Source organism: Pongo pygmaeus, chromosome 18, assembly GCF_028885625.2.
Source record: "Pongo pygmaeus isolate AG05252 chromosome 18, NHGRI_mPonPyg2-v2.0_pri, whole genome shotgun sequence".
In the NCBI taxonomy this organism is placed as follows: domain Eukaryota; kingdom Metazoa; phylum Chordata; class Mammalia; order Primates; family Hominidae; genus Pongo; species Pongo pygmaeus.
This window is the reverse complement of record NC_072391.2, coordinates 69,397,552-69,415,648: the sequence shown is the minus strand read 5'-3', so window position 1 is coordinate 69,415,648 and position 18,097 is coordinate 69,397,552. Positions and strand designations below refer to the sequence as shown.

General features: G+C 39.3%; 1 protein-coding gene across 1 annotated transcript in view; it reads right to left on the bottom strand.

The window, feature by feature from the left end:
• The window catches only part of PMFBP1 (polyamine modulated factor 1 binding protein 1), a 171,460-nt gene that overhangs the window by 121,982 nt on the left and 31,381 nt on the right, over positions 1–18,097 (bottom strand). Inside the window, exon 3 of the mRNA XM_054453195.2 lies at positions 9,747–9,820. The gene's annotated coding sequence lies outside the window, so the exon portion shown is untranslated. The remainder of the gene's footprint in view (positions 1–9,746; positions 9,821–18,097) is intronic.

The window sequence follows — 18,097 nt, the reverse complement described above, 5'->3', positions numbered from 1 at the left end:
TTTGATCCATTCCTTTATCTACCCCAAAATTCTCTGCAATGCTAAATAAAACACATTCTCAATTTATACGCATTTTCTTTTTTACTGTTTAATTCCTAGTGTGGGCCTTTCTTTAAACCTTTTTAGAAGGAAAAGTACAGCTACTGAGAGGTCCTATTTGGTTTACAATAATGTCTGGTTTATCATTACTATCATCTAGTGCCTCCAAGAATGTTCCTGTTGTCTGGGCGCAGTGGCTCGCGCCTGTAATCCCAGCACTTTGGGAGGCCAAGGCGGGTGGATCACAAGGTCAGGAGATCGAGACCATCCTGGCCAACATGGTGAAACCCCGTCTCTACTAAAGATGCAAAAATTAGCTGGGTATGGTGGCGTGTGCCTGTAATCGCAGCTACTCAGGAGGCACGAGAATCGCTTAAACCCAGGAGGCGGAGGTTGCAGTGAGCCAAGATTGCACCACTGCACTCCAGCCTGGTGACAGAGTAAGACTCCGTCTCCAAAAAAAAAAAAAAAAAAAAGTTCCTGTTGTCATTTGGTGTTTGTGAAGAAAACCCATGAGGTTTAATATTAAAATAGGAGATATACTCGAGGGTTTAGGGGTTTCTTACCCAGAACCTCAGGTTCCTTAAGCACCAGGGAAGTATTTTAATAAAAATGCACAGAACATTTCAGCTAGAGATTAGTCCAACAGGAGGGAGGACATATCAGGAGGTAAATACAAGTTATAGATGCAAAAATACCTAACAGGTCATATCAGGTAGACTTTGGCACAGAGAGCAAGGAGGCTGTACCTGCTAAAGACCTAGATTCTAGAAGAATAAAAGGAAATGCTGGTTTCTTTCTAGTTTCAGTTGTGTCATTAGTTTACAGAACTTAGTCAGAATCTCAATGATTACATACTTGAACATGACCAAATTATTCTAATGTTTCAGATGAAAATATATATAGAGAAATAAAGCATTGTGATTTTTGCAAGCAGTGCTTGCTTTCTTGGCTAATTCCAAACGTCTCTACTAAAAGTAGGACAATTCTGCCTTCTAACAGAATTCCTGACTAGGCAGATCATTTTGTTAGATAGATGTTCGTTAGCATTTTGGTTTCCTTAATTTCATACCATATTCTATTTTATTCCTTTGTATCATGGTTGAAAGTGCATACGATTCTTATCTCTTCCTTAGGTTTTCATTTTTTCACTGTGACATCAGTGCTTGAATCATGGTGCAGCCAAGCTGTAGAGGCTTATAATTCTTTTAATGGGAAGATAGCATGCTGTGGCAGAAAGCATGCCAGCCTGGCATCTGCTGTTCTCTGGCTGAGTGTCCTAGGACAAGTCACTTCTCTGTTATGTCAGTACAATTAGGGCTGTACCAAAAGATCTCTAAGGGGTCCCTTCCATCTCAAATATTATTTATATTTTGAATCTTTTTATATGTAAATATGACAGTAGAAACACAGTAACTGTTTTCTTTGCTTATTTTGGAATTGTGTGTTGGGTAGTGTGTGTGTGAGAGACAGAGAGTGGGAGAGTGTGCGAGAGAGAAAGAGTGGCAAAGGTACAGGTGGAGGGGGTTAAGGAGAGGAGGGACTAGTTAACCTTGGTAGACAATATGAAGGTGTAATAATCTGTAAACATAACTTGTGTTGAAGAAGATATGTAGGTATTTAAATACCTCTTGGAGGAAATATGTAAGTACTCATCATGGTTACAAAATAGCACTCTCAGAAATGTTTTTCCTCCCTCCTCCAGGACAGATAAAGCATCTGCAGGCTCTGACCGACCACTGAAACAGCCATGAAAACCTTCATGCTTTTATAAAGCAGGACAAAGCTTTGAAGCTTTGGCTTTAAATCGCTCCAGCATCTCCCAGCTATAATGAGGATAGCATTTCCCTAGCCAAAACATCCTGGTTCTATTTATAGGTGTTCACTTCTCTGAATAATAAACAAAAGTAGCAGGCTATTCTCATATTATATCATTTTCCTTCAGCTACCCTACTATTTAATATAATGCCAATAATTAAAAAAATTTCAAAGCCATCATGCCTAACAGTGGGTTCAGTTAATTACCTTAGAGAAGACACTGACTGCCATATATTTGAACAGTCTTAGCCTTGCAAGAATATTTGATTGGCCTTTGTTTACCCAGGGTTTCCAGTATCTCCCTCTCTACTTCATGGGGGTGGGGGTTCAGTTCTTTAAATGATTCCAGAAATAACCAGTCTCCCTAGTTGAAGGAAGGCTGTTTTCATCTACTAAGTAACATCCCTTCGCCTATGTTGCTTTAAATAAGGATGGCAGACAATACAGCATCCATGGAGACAGCCACAGTTCACTTCTATTCTTTTTCAAATGTAAGTTTGTATTAGGTTATTTAATGGACCACAATATATTCAGTAGGTACAGAATTCATACCCCCAAATGGCTGGTATTTAATTCCATCCCTCCAGTCTGTTTTAACTAAGACATTTCCTCTTGTGCATATAATCTTCGTTATCATAGAAGTTATTTTTAATTTATAATTAACATAGTCTCCTTCTCATTATGTATGCCTTGATCCACTTGGACCCTCCGGACACATCTTGTCTGGCACGGTGCTGGTTGTGTCCTGCAGTTCTCTCAATGTGCAGTAGGTGTCTATCTTAGCCTTCCCTTCACCCTTCCTTCTCTTCTCCCTGACACCGTGATATAGTGCATAATTCCAAAATGGCAGCTTTTTGAAAATTCACCTTGATTATCAGACATTAAAAGTGACTCATCCCGCAGTGACTGTCTGGCAGAAGGGATGGGATCAGACAGCAAGACAATGAAGGGACTGGGCGCATTAGCGCACTAGATTACAGAGCCCATCAAAAATACCTTTGTTCTGTCAAAGATCCAATCATTTACTAGTTGTGTTCTGCAGAGGAGAAAGAATGAGAGGGAAAAATCCACCAAACAAACAAAAAAATACATTTATGAATTTAAAACCTCCTTAGTTCTCTTTATTCTAAGAGGAAACGAAAGTATCTAATTAACCTTCTCACGAGAAGAAAAGATGGGGATTGTGCTTCTGAGACAAAAATCTATAGAACCTTTTCTTTTTCACTAGCTATCAAAATTTCTACACTAGCTTCTGTTCTTTGGGTCTTGGTAAGAGGGAAATTGTCAAGTTTTCAGGGTTTGGTCTTGACTACACCGCACTCAGCCTGATTTATGGCAGAATATTTAGAAGACAAACTGTTTCCCAATTAGAACATTCATTTTCATTAAGAGCAATGCTTTTGATTTCTATCTTGTCACAATATAATGCTAACCAAGAAATGTGTGATGGATGAAAGGGGAAAAATATGTGTAAGGGCTATTATTGAGAAATATTTTATAAGCATCTAAACTGGCCTATATAAAAAGGCAGTAATAATCTTTGAAAAGAGAGAGCACATGAATTCTTGCATCAAGCATGTGTGTGTTTGTGTGCAAAGGGGAGGAGGGAACTGGAAAAGGAGGGAGGAGAGCGATGAAGGCTTTCATATTGAGCCCTGGGTGGGTATAACAGGGTGAGATGTGTTGTATCGTCACCATGACTGCAAGCCTGGTGAGCTTGTGATTCTCCAAGGAGACAAAATATCCAAATGGGAGGTTGGTGCCTGACTTTTTTCTTTTTATCATTTTCATCATTTGCCTATGAACTCAGAGGAGCATTTTATCAGTCATGGAAAATGCCCCCAAGGGGCCCAGATCAAAGGCAGGCTTTGAATTGTGTACTTAGGTGGATCTCCCTGCCAAAGACATTAATGCAATTAAAACACAAATTCCATAAACAATTATTTTCCATCTGTTTAGCAATAATAAGAGTGATGCTATGTGCTGTCATTGGTGTCCTTCCTTACAATGAGGCACAAAGTGAATGCAAATACCCTTCTGCACATGGATGCTGCAGCACTTTGGGAGGATTTGGGAGGTTTCATGTGCCAGCAGGACAGGAGAGTGGCCACTGTCACCATGCAGGGATCTCTGGAAAAAAATGGCTGTATTTTAACTGTCATTTGCAAATAGATTCATTAAAACAACTCATTGCATTCCACCAATTGTGCAGCGCACTTGTATACTGGTGTAAACTGGAGATTTGTCATTTCTTGCCCCCGCCTCCATGTTTATTTCCACTGTCAGGTACAGAAAATGTACCCCTCTTTTTGCCCCTTTTAATTATCCCCAGTATCAATAACTCTGTTCCTTTATTGATGGAGGAAGGGAGATTCAGCAGGACTGCTAGTCCAAGTGGCTCAGTCACAGTTACACATTCAGAGACCTACTCATGTTTGTTTGGATTCACAACACATACTCTGAGTAGGGAGAAAGAGAAATCTATAAGCTTTAAAAATCTCTGCCTAAACCAGACCAAGAGATTAAAGGGGAGGGCAAAGGGGAGGGCCCAGACCGATTTCTGCACACCAGCACTCGTAACACGGGGATAGATTCCTGAAAGAGAGACCGACTGGCACAAGAGTTTTCATCAGTGGAATTTTAATGAGCCCTAAAGGTTAGCCTTCGACTTCGTTAACAAACAGCTCTAGAGATAATTTCCAATTTTCAGTGTTTATAGAATAGTGGTTCCTCGGTCATAATGAAATTCTGAGACTGTCTAGAGCCTATTCTGCATGTCCAGCTGAGGCTGAAACACAAACCATCAAAAACAATTAAACGTGTGCTCAAAATCAAATGTAGAAGAAATAAAAAGAGGAAGACATTTTGCAAATTAAAGTGATCACATTAACCTCCTTTGATGAAATCGGTTCAGTCAAATGAAAAATACTTATTAAAAAAATAAACCCTGCACAGATATTTTAGCTATTAAGAGGGTAATGATTATTCTAATATTGAAATGGACACAGACAAGAAAAAAAAGAGAGATAATAAACAAAAGAGGACAGCTTCATTCCCAGTAGCTAAAGACCAGAGTCCCTGTTATGTGTAAGTGGGTTGTAAATGTGCAGAAAAGAATATAGATGCAAATATTGCCAAAATTGACACTAAAGGATAAAGAATAGGTCAGTTTGTTGAAAATACATCCCCTCTCCTTCTTCTCCCCTCTCCCTGCTTCCTCAGGTTCTACTGGGTCCTTGAAGAATTGCCATAATTGCACCAGAAAGGAAACAAGTGTGACTGAGATTCCAGCCACATAAAACAAGAGCAATGGGTGGTTAAGACAAAGGGCCACATCTGAAGATTTCTTTTCCTCCAAAATTGGGTGGAAAATCCCTTCACTTTCTCCAAAAGGATGACCAAATCTCCTACTGGTATGGTGACCAACAGAAGATGCTTGAGCTGTAAATGCTGGGAGAAATATTCTTTAGTTTATTAAAGTTAGGCTAAGTTTTCTTTCTTCCAGTGCAACAAATCCCTTTCACTCCCCAGGCTTGCCACTTCCCTTCTTGATTCACAGAAGAATGGAAGGGGTTAAAAAACAAAACAAAAACCAGAGCTGGCCTGAAGCTCTGCCACTCCAAGGGTGCAAGCGGTTAGGGAGCAAGGGGCCCCGCTGGGTGACGCTGTGGTCAGTTTTGGGCACGCAAGAGAGCATGGGGGGCATGAGAGTGGGGCAACTGACTTGGGTTCCAGTTCCAGTTTTGCATTTACTCCTTACTCCCCATGTAACCCTGGTGGGGGCAGTCAATTCCTCAGAGTTGCAGTTTTCTCCTAGGGCTAAAGGGATTAGTGAGTTCAGGTAATGTAAGCACTGTGGGGGATCTCAGGGATTATTTAGTAAATTCTCCTCATTTTACAGACAGAAAACTAAATAACAATAACAGTGGTTATAATAATAAAAACAATTATAACTAATATTTTTGAGCATTTAACATGTGCTAGGCACTATTCTAAGCACTTTACAAGTATTCTATTATCTCAACTACCCTGCTTGGTAGATAGTACTGTTACTTCCATCTTACAGATGGGGGAACTGAGGTGCCGTGAGGTTCAATATCCAAGGTGGTACAGCTGGTAAATGGTAAAGCTGGGCTTCAAACCCAGATGGCCTGGCTACAGAGCCCATGCTCTTAAACACTGTAGTTTAGTAAACCATGAATTCCCCATGGTTTGCACAGGGTTTGCACTCTTTTCAGAAAAGGGTGCACTGCCTGAATTCGTGCTGCATATGGTCCTGAAAACACAGACCCTACAGAGACATGTTCTCAGAATCATGGCAATGGCTGACGATGGCTACTCTGTTCCCTCCAGGTTCCCCAAGTTCATGGCTTCTCTCCAGCCAAATTTTCTCCCAGCCTGCTGTCACAGGCGTAGTGCGGCGCTCCCAGGATGCCTCGCTCTGTACGGTGTCCTTCCCAAGTCACACTGCCACTGCTCTTTAATTCTCTGCTGATGGCTTCTCCCTCTCCCTCTCCTTCACTCTCTCTCTCCAACCATTCCCTTGAACTTCACTTGAGCTGATATTACACTTGTGTTTGAACACCCAGCATGACACTCTCTATTTCTTTGCTCCAGCACCAGTGCTTGAACATCTTTCGTTATAGCCACTATGGATCAAAACTGCTTCTCGGGGCAAAAATAAATGGCAGAAAGAGAGATCATGGCAGAACAAACACCACCACTGCAAAAGACAGTCCATTCTGGATAGTGTGGGAGCATGCTCATTGCGTAAGAGTGGTTGCAGAACGGTGCACTATGTGCACTGGGGAGGGAGGAGATTACGGTTTGCCAGATTCACTCTCGTCGGCTAGTAGCACCCAGTGCCTAAGAAAAGTACATTAACAGTATATGGTAACAGACAGTTGCTGAAAGGACAATAGCATTAATATTAAATTATTGTTGCATAGAGAAGTGATAAATAGGTGATGTGTGTTCTAAGCTCAAAGAGGCCTGGTGACTTGCCTCAAGTTGACAAGTGGTAGTAGGTGGCAGAATCCTACTACAGCCTAGGTCCTCTATTTCTCAGGACACTGGTCTGCTGTTGGATAACATCAGACTCCGCAGGCTACTGTGAGGAACAGCTGAAATGAAAGCGCCATATGACAAATTCCAGACACCTGGACAAGGCACATAGGTCCTTTGTGATCTGGCCTCACCTGCTATTTCAGTCACGTATTTCATGCCTTAATGTCCTCACACCTGCTGTCCCTTCTGCTTGAGGTGACAACTTCCCCAGTTCCCTCTCATCACTCCTCTTTCTCCAGCTGTAAACACCTGTTCATCTTTCAAGATCTGGCCACGAGATTACTTTCTCTGTGAGGCTTCCTGTCTTCCCAGTATTTTCCGCAGTACACATGGTTAGAACGCTCACTGTATAGGATAATGATTGACTGATTATTCTTCTCTCTCCCCTTCTTAACCAGGGAGCTTACTGAGGGCAGAGACTATATTTGTTTCTCTTTTTATCTTCAGTGCCTAGCAAAGGGCATGGACCATCTTATTTACTCTAAATATACAAGGAAGGAAGAAAGAGAGGGAGAGAGGGAAGGAATATCCTCCTGAAACTATAAAGCAGTATGGAAATACAAAGTTTTACTAACAAGAGAAAGATGCCCACTGTTTGATGCCCTCCTACTGTTCAGGAATGAGCTTACTGTTTTCACAAGCAAAATGCTCCGACACAAAATGGGGCAGGCGACAATGAAAGCAGGAAGCTGACTTCTTACTCCCCATTTACCTGCCCGATGAAGAGGTACACAATTTCCCCAGGATACAAGGAATGCCCTTCATTAATGCCGTTTGCTAGCAGTAATTTAGTTAACTGAATAATCGCACAATGTAAAGAACACAGAGACTTAAGGATCTCTGTCTAATGCATGATACTAAGATATTTTATAAGGTGGCATGTAGTTAAGTGTGCCTAAATGCAGTCACAGAGCATTTTGTTTGGTCATTTTCATCTGGAGGTTTTAGAAAAGCCAGGAGAGAAAAGCAGCCTCCTCAGGGATTTTTCCTTAGAGTACAATTTTTACAAAAAGCTGAGTGTACAACTTGCAAAATAATAAGCTTCAGTGATAACACAAGCTTCAGCTACAATTATCACAAAGAGCAAGTCTGCTGCCCAAGCTTCTAACTTATCCTTGTGACTACAGAACAGCCCAAAATGTCACATTCAAGTTGAAGTGACTGCAGCCAATTAGGTAATTTCCACCAAATTGGGTCCATTAATACTTGGACATTATCTTGAGGGTGAAATAGGATTCAGTGACAAGGTGCAATGTGGCTTGTGAAATATTAGTTTTGGACAATCACAAATCAGGATCCAAGGGTATGTTAAATTATTAAGCATTCTTGACCTCATTATTAAGTGACTTCATATGGGTTTTTGCTCATATTCATATAATCTTGGGATAGAAAGAGCTTGATTTTTGTTTCCTTTCCCCAGCCATTTGCCTTTTTATGTATCAGAGATTTTATGTATATCTCTTCATTTTTATCCTGTTTAATTTTAGAATTTAAAGGGCAATGGCTATGTTTTTGTTTGGGGAACACACAATGAGGACAGTTACTCATATGATGACACATATCAGAAACATGAATATTAGTTAGAAATTTGGTTTGCAGATTTTCTTTGCTAACACACAACTTCAGGTAACAGAACAATTCTTCCAACCAAACATCTGCCTTGGTCTGCCAAGTATTAAACAGAAAGCTGTGATTTGTAACACATGGTTTTATAAATGAATCAGAACTTCAAGGCCAAGTCGGCTTCTGGAAGTGTTCTAAAGTGATAGCAACAATATTATTTTCCAAAATAATGGGAGAAAGCCATAAAAACACTCCAGGAAGATCATGTACCAAAGATGTTTGTTGATTTTGTTTTGTTCCAAAGATGTTTGGAACAATGATTAGTTGGTGCTGACAGGATTTCTACAACTAGGAAATGTGTTGGACATTTAAAACTTTAAATCAGTGTTCCAGTAAGTTCTAAAGAACTTTAACAAATTGCACAATTATCCTAAGAATATGACTACCAGCTATCGCTTAAATTTACAAGTTAAAACACTTTATATCATTGGGGCAAAGCAATGATATGGACCTGGGATAGGAAAATTACCAGAGAATGTGACTGAATCAGTGAATATCTGCCAAAAAAAAAAAAAATCTCTGAGATGAACAAAAGAAATTAGGTAGCATTAGGCTACTCATAGGACAACTGGCTAGAGCACAGTTTCTTCTTTGAGATTTGTGTGTTTTATAATTTTGTTAATGATTCAGACCAAAACAAATACTTTGAAAGTAGAAACACATAATTCCACTTCAGCATATCCCAACCAGATAGGATCAGAACAGGTGTGATCATTTTAGAGTGTTCTTCTCTATAAATCAACTTCTGGTTCATTCCAGAGTGGCGCTGTCAGCTTTTAGGCGCCCAATGAAGTTGAGAATTTTTAGCAACTAAACACAGCCATTAAAATAATGTTTGAATTAGTTTTAATCACAGTGACCTAGATTCTCATGCTCCCCAGGACCTCACTGTATCTCTTCCATGTGTGAGATCCATGGGAGGGCTGCACATGGGGAAGACTCACCGAGTGCAGAGCAGGAAGGAGAATTTAGGTCAATTACCTTTTGAAGTGTGATCCCTTTAAACAGCTACTCAAGGTAGTATCTTGCTAACAGAGCTGTATATAATAAAAGTGACCTGTGCTGTTTCTTTAAATACTGCTTTTCGGTTGTAAGTGATCAAAGTATTAAATTTGTGTAAGAAAAAAAAAAAAGATCAAGAGAAGTTTCATCGATGTTCTTTCTGGAATCTATTAGGAAGGATTAGGTATGTGGTTTACCTCTCTTAAAGTCTGGGCTTGAAAGTAGGTGCCTCCATTTCAGTCTCTTCCAGCTGAGCTTTTGTTTTCTCTGCCTGTAAGTTGAGGAGAGAAGAAGTTTAGATGTCACCTCAGGACTTTTGATAATATATTAAAAAATAAAAAATCGTGAAGCAGGCGAATGTATGGGGAGGAGTATTTACTATGGATCCATTCCCCAAAGTTTGAAAAAAAAAGTATTGTATGTGTGAATGTGTGTTTCCTTTCATTAGCTCTCCAGGAAACAAGAATTTTTTTCTCAAACTATAAAGAAAAATTTGTTAGTTTTTTTTTTAACCTTTAAAAAGTAGATACCATTTTGATGTTTATTCTTTCATTCAATAATTATTTACTGGCACCTACTGTATGTCAGACACTTTACACGTTCTTGGGAAGATAACAGTGACCTTGATCTGATGTCTGAGTTCGGGGGAAAGAAATCATGCATCAGGCCGGGCGCAGTGTCTCACGCCTGTAATCCCAGCACTTTGAGAGGCTAAGGCAGGTGAATTACGAGATCAGGAGATTGAGACCATCCTGGCTAACATGGTGAAACCCCGTCTCTACTAAAAATACAAAAAAAAAAAAAAAAAAAAAATAGCTGGGCGTGGCGGCAGGCACCTGTAGTCCCAGCTACTCGGGAGGCTCAGGCAGCAGAATCGTTTGAACCTGGGAGGCGGAGGTTGCACTGAGCCAAGATCACACCACTGCACTCCAGCCTGGGTGACACAGCGAGACTCCATCTCAAAAAAAAAAAAAAAAAAAAAAAAGAAATCATGCATCAATCAATAGTTGTTGGAATCTTAGAAAGGAATGCTTAGAAAAATGGAGTAAATGGACATATTTAAAATATGAACATCATTTTATTTTATTTTTAACATTTCAAAAATGCAGGATAATTTAAAAACCAACATCTTTGCCAATTCTACTCCTAAGCAATAATCACTATGAGCAATTTGCTGTATGTCCTTTTGGATTTCTGTCTGTTTACAAACATATATACAAAACAACTTCTTAAGAACATGTGAGCAGAGTTAATCCTGATTTGTAACTTTTTCTTCTATTTAAGGGTGTTTCATGAGCATCTTTTCCAGTCAGTAAGTGTGCTGATTTACCCCATTCTTCCTAGTGACTATGGAGTATTCCATGTATGGCTCCCCAATATTATCATGGATGGCAATATGGAATGGCAGGACAGTATTAACCAAAGGCAGAAGATAATTCTGCATTTAAGTTGTTGGTTTATAAATATTGTCCTATCCTGTCATAGAGAAGGCTACCAATCTTTCCTGACAAGTCATTGAACAAATAGTTTCATGATTTTTTTAAATGTATTTTTTAGCATGAATCAAAAAGTGTCTTTTAATTAGTAAAACACTTTCATTGCTTTTAGTTTTATGGTAGGGATTCAGAAAAAGCAAACAGACTCAAAGCAATGTAATGAATATAGGGGAAACCTTCTGTAGATTTTCAAAGAAAATGATATAAAAATTATAAACGTTACTGAGAAAATTAATTGCATGGTTACAAAGTAATACACATTTACTGTAAAAAATGTGAAAAATATGCAGACATGTAAAGAGAGTATCAGTGTACAAATGGGTGGGTGGATTTTGGAAACATTTTTTAAAAAGAAAATAAAAATACCCTGAATCCTATGATTCAGAAATAACAACTTCCTCAACAACTTTTCTTCTAGTATATATGTGCACACACACACACATTGAAAAAAGCCTGAAAGGAGATAGGTAGCTTGCACATTTATGTATGTCTGTATCGAACACTTTATTGGGTTTCCTTTATTATACAGTTTTCCTTTATTATACAGTGAGTCAACCAAAAATACACATTTTTTAAATAAAGTAAAAAAAAGTGGGTTCATTTCAGGCCTACAAAAAATGACACCAAGGAAATGATAAGAACCTCTTTTCTTTTTCTTTTTCTGAGATGGAGTCTCACTCTGTTGTCCAGGATGGAGTGCACTGGTGCCATCTCGGCTCACTGCAACCTCTGCCTCCCGGGTTCAACTGATTCTCCTGCCTCAGCCTCCCGAGTAGCTCGGATTACAGGTGCCTACCACCACGCCCAGCTAATTTTTTGTATTTTTAGTAGAGACAGGGTTTCACCATGTTGGCCAGGCTGGTCTCGAACTCCTGACCTCATGATTCACCTGCCTTGGCCTCCCAAAGTGATGGGATTACAGGCATGAGCCACCACTCCCGGCCAAGAGCCTCTTTTCTATCATTGCCTTTCTTCCAACAGGCTTATGGGTTATTAGAAAGTTTAAGATGGCTTTCAAAGATGAATTAGTTCCACATTGAATTTCAACAAATATCCAACAGTGAAAGCAAAGCACAAAACCCAGTAAGCCTGATGACTGTTATGAAATTCTGAATTGTAACCATCTAGAAATATAATCCAAGCTCAGAGTTATTTTGCATCCTCCAAGACTGCAAATGCCACATACAGCATGGATCTTGTCTTCAGGCCCAGGAGGCTTTAAGAAGACAGGGGAGGAATGAGCTCCTTGCCTTCCCCTGCAGCTCCAGTGTCCATGCTGGCCAGCACCAGGGCTTCACTCACCCTGCTTGTGGGATGGCTAGCAGAGCTGACACTCCCCTTGCTAGGTAACTAGAAGCATGTCACATCTAGCCTTTGTATACACAGAACCCCTGGTCATATTCTCATAGCCCCACACACAACAGAGACCCTCACGGATATGAGACAAATAATATCCTGCATACTCTAATCCTTAACCATGACTCTCAATCACATAAACACCAGCCAGGTAGTTGAGGGGAGGGTTTCTTCCCACTGTTTGGTGAAAGGAGAAAGTCAGAGAGCAGAAGGAGAGATTCAGATTAATAATGTTTAAAATGAAAATCTCTAGAAGCTCATTACTGGGGCCATTGAGGAAAAAGCACAGCTTTGGAATCAATTGAGTCTTTCATTTATTCAGTCAACACCATACTATGTGCTAGGCACAGTTCTAGTAGCTGAGGAACATCAAGAACAAAACAGACAAAAATCGATGTCTTAGTGGAGCATACATTCTAGCAAGAGGAGCAGACAATAAAAATAGCATTAGAGGGTGATAAATGCTACAGGAAAAGAAAACAGATTGGGGTAAGAATGATTGGGAGTGGGGAGTGGGTTGTAGGTTGTGGTTTTAAATAGGATGATCAGAAGTCTCACTAAGAAGGTGACATTAGAGCAAAGACCTGAGAAGGTGAGGGAATAAATCATTTAGACATGTGGGGAAGGGGTTTCAAGCTGAAGGAACAGTCAGTGCAAAGGCCCTGAGGTGGGAGTAGGCTTGCAGGGTTGGAGGATAGTGAAGGAGAAGAGACAATAGGAACTGAGATCCAAGACATAAGGTGTAGGGAGTGGGCGTGCACGCAAGACCTTAAAAATTACAAGGACCTTAAACATTATACGGACCTTAGCTTTCCACTTAGGTTTGAATCCTTGTACCATCATTTGCCAATAGTCACAGGTTGAGTGACTTTCTGAATTCCTATTTTGTTGTCTGTAATATGGGAATCTCATTAACTGGGCACAATTATTTTGAGGATTAAAATGGGATCATGTCTGTAAAATAACAAGTACAATGTCTGACATGTGGTATGTTTGCAACAAATGTTGGTTCCCATATTCCTCTAGGTCCAGTTGTGTGCATTTTATACCTATTTTATAAATGTACACATAAACATAGAAAGGCGATGTGACTGACCAGTAGCTACCCAGAGGTGGGAATCCAAGTAGTTTTTAACTCTGTAAATAAATAACAATTTTTTCCCAAAACAATAAATGCTGAACTATCATCAATAAAACTAATAATTGTGGAAGGTGGATTGTTAGGGATTCAAGTTGACTAAGGAATGAAATCTTGGATATAGCAACCATTAGTGAGGACTGATATATTAGTAGAAATGTACAGGCAAATCTCATTATTTCCCATTTCCATTGAGTGTCTATTTCAAGGTTAGAAAAAAAAAATGTTATCTATCCTTCTGGGGCACATCTGAACATTCAAATAATACCAGATAGAATGGTCAGCTTGCAAACTTTTGAAAACACCATTGCCTGCAGGGTTGAAAAGGCCTCTGTTAGATATCAATCTGCTCTGTGTTAACTTTTTTTATATGATGGCAGCAGTTTTTCTCTTATGTGGTGGTATCATTAGAGTTTCTCTTAAGTCCACAAAAATCATTTTCTGGCTAAGTTTCCACTCAAACCCAGTTGCTATAGAAGTTGGACATCAGTGGGGGGAGGCAATTAGTTAGCTAGTTATTATGACGTATTTAGTACATTTTTAGCAGAAGGAAAAATGACAAAAACCTAAAATAATTCTATACAAATACATGAGTGACTCTTTTTACCCATAGCTCATTAGTACAGTGAACAGTATTTCAAAGAAGTCACCAATACCTACAACACCCTCTCCTGTTGTATGATTTTGCAGTTGTCATCAGCTGATAGGGCCAACAGGAACCATTTTAATAAAAATTATTGGGTACTTACTGTTGGAGGGCTTGAAACTATGGGAAGAACCGAAGATGGATTCCTCTCTGTAGGTAAATAGCAACTGTATATAAGTTCTTGCCAAGACAATTAGTTATACCACCTTTGGATATTCTGGTGGTCAAATGCCCTTTTAGAAGCTTTAAAAAATATTTGCCAGGGAATTTCTCCAGGGGAACACTTGTCTCAACTATCTTACAAAATATTCTCTGCTCTTAAGCACTAATGAATTATTTGGCCTCTAACTCTAGTCTGGAGTTTACCAAAAATCTGCACTACCTCTGTTTAATTGGATAAGGGGTTTTCCTGACAAATGTGTCTTAAGATTTTTATACCCTTTATTAAATGCCCAATAAACATTCATTGAAAGAGTAGAAAAAAAATCTCGCTTCCATTTCTTTCTACTTGCCCTGTTACAAATCAAAAATTGGCCACACACACACATAGATTTACCTATTATATGTATATACTAAATTATATGTGTAAATGTAGATGTATATACCAATTATATGTGTATACCAAAGTATACATAGATATATGATGAAGTGTGACTGTGTTTTTTTTTTTTTTTAACATACCAGAATTTTTAGCTCCAAATGAGAGTTGCCCTTTCTGAAGTCATGAGATGACCCATTTATTTCACGGATACAAGTGAAAATTTTGGGAACTCTTCTCTGGGCAGTTCTCTCATCACCTCTTGCCTTTATTGTGAATATTATCATTGGTGGCAAATATTTACCACTTCAAAGTAGATTTCTAAAAATAGCTGAATGTCATTTGGGATCAAACTTCTAAAATAAGTAAGTCAACAAGCTGGATAATATTATTTGTTACTTAAAAATATTGGCTAGGACCATAAACTAATGAGCTAATACTATTTATAAGTATTGTTTACAACCTGCTTTAAAAAATAAAACAGCTTTATTGAAAATTAATTCACATACCATCTAATCCACCCATTTAAAGTGTACAATTCAATGATTTTTAGTATAGGCACAGATATGTGCAACCATTACTACAGGCAATTTAAAAATATTTTCATCACCACAGAAATAAACCCTATATCCTTTAGCCATTATGTCCCTACTTTTCACAACCTCCTCTTTCCTCAACCCAGCCCTAAGCAACCACTAATCTACTTTCTATAGATTTGCCTATTCTAGATATTTCATATAAACAGAACTATAATAGGTGGTACTTTGTGACTGACTTCTTAGCAGAATGGTTTCAAGGTACATTAATTTTGTAGCATGTAGCAATCCTTTTAAAATCATTTCATTGTATGTACATACCACATTTTGTTCATCTGTTCATCTGTTGAAGGGCATACAGGTTGCTCCAAATGTCTTTTGGTTATTGTGAATAGTTCTGATATGAATATTCATTTACAAGTCCTTGTTTCAGCACCTGTTTTCAATACTTTTGTGCATATACCTAACAGTGGAATTGCTGTGGCATATGGTGATTCTATGTTTACCTTTTTAAAGAACCACCAAACACTTTTTCTCAGCAGCTATACCATTTTACATTACACCAGCAATGTATGAGGGTTCTAATTTCTCCATATCTTCACAAACACCTATTATTTTTCATTTAAAAAATGTGGCCATCCTACTGGGTGTGAAGTGGTATTTCATGGTTTTGACTTGCATTTCCCTAATGATTAATGATGTTAAGCATGTTTTCATGTGCTCGTTGGCCATTTGTATATCCTTTTTGTTATTAAAAGATTTCATAAAATTTTAATTGAGATGGAGTTTTGCCATGTTGCCCAGGCTGGTCTCAAACTGCTAGGCTCAAGTAATCCACCCACCTTGGCCTCCCAAAGTGCTGGGACTACAGGCATGAGCCACAGTGCCCAGCCCCATTTGTAGATTGTCTTTGGAAAAAATGTCTATTCAAGTCCTTTGCCTACTTTAAAATTTTTAATGGGCACTTCCAGAAGAGGAGACTCAAAGGTTTTCAGCAGGAGCAGCCATATTGGAACAAATGCCTGGCCTCCTGGCGTCACTAGGTATTAAAGTGTAATACTTCTTTGACCATAAGAGTAAAGAACAAGCAATCACATTAGTTTAAGGTGATTATTTGTCCTGCACTAAGTAATACCACATCCATGGGATTTTACAGCAAATATCTACTCGTGTGTTGCAAACTCATAGACCATATGTGTTTTGTATACTGTAAGACTTACTAAATAACTTCAGAGGATACAGAATTTTCTTGAAGAAGGGACTTAGAGGCAGCGATCTAGTTGGCAGGAGGAATGCCCTGAAGCTGTGCTTGCATAGCAATTATGTATGACTGAGAACACATGATTCATGTACAACAAAGAACAGCAGAAAGTTGATGGAGGTCATGGGGACCTAAAGCCTCCCCTTTTCCCAGCCCCTGGTTTGATATTTCCACTGCATCTATAACCCACTGAGAATCTGAGAAGATACAATCAGAGAAGGAAGAATGCATTCTCAGATCTGCCAATGCCTAGTCACACAAATATAGGTTCTTGACTCCTGCCTGCCTCTGCTTCAAGCTTGGATATGTACAAGCAAGTTGATGTATGGATATGTGAAAAGATGCATGGATTAGTGGTGGGACAGGTCAACAGGCAGGGAGGTGGATGGGAGACAGTGGCATCAGGTGGACATCTTGATGGGAGGAAATGGACTGATGATGGGTAAAAGTATGGATGGGTAGCAGACAGGGCTTCTGCTTAGTGCAGCAACCCAGGCTGCTAGCAAATAGTAATCCAGTATAAACCTTAATAGTCAGAGAGATTAGTCAGCTGAGTCCAAAACCAGATTCTGGTGGAGTCCTTTTAAAACATTCCATTTCATCTACTCTGGCACCTCTAAAAGTTAAGAATTGCCTCACTGGGTCCAAGTGGCTCTGACTAATTTTTCCCATCTAGCTCTCTCTGGATCTTTGGTATGGATCAACAGCTCATGAGAAAAAAAATGAGCAAGGAGATTGCATGCCTTACTGGTAATCAATTACCCAAAGGCTTTAAACTAGGGATACAAAATGGTGGCAGCTTTTCCCAGGGCTACCCAATGAAGCAATGACAATCCGTGGGAACAGAATGAAAACACAAACTGAAAGAAGAGGGAGTTTGTGAACAGGCTTAGGGATTTTCCCACCCCTCTCTAGGGTCTGCTGTTAGAAAACAAAATCAAAATTATGCAATAAAATTCCTTCCATGCCTTTCTCTTGCTCAGAATTAAAAACCATCTACTGAAGACTTTCTCACTTCAAAACCCAGTCAGGTGCTTTCTACTATCAAGGAAGGTGCCTGAAGAATAAATTGCTCCTATCAGAAATAAAGCATTTTAGTTCTGCCACAAGCAGTGAGATCTGTGTTTGTAAGTCTCTCCAAAGGCAACTCCATTTTTGCTGCTCTCCTCTCATTTTCTTTTGATGCATAAAACCTGTAGACTGGAGCACTATGATTGCATTCTGCTATGGAGCAGTGTAATTGTAAATATTCATTGGAATTCAAGTTAGCTTTCCCAGGTCTCTCCTAGGGCTGTGCAGCTATGCAAACAGCAGCAGTGCCGCATTAGCTCACAGCCCAGAGGCCGCCTATTTCCCCACAGCCCCTAGGACCCTTTCTGTAGAGGGAGAACATGCAGAGAAACTGGCCCTTAAACACCATTTCAGTCTACCATTTCACTTGTTTTTCCTTTTCTCCCCATGACTGCTGATCCTCAGTAATTCTGTCTGTCAGTCCCAAATATGCATTAGAAAGAGAATCGTGTCCTTGACTAAAAGCCCATAGTCTGAATGCTCTTGCTGTGTATGTGCTCAATCTA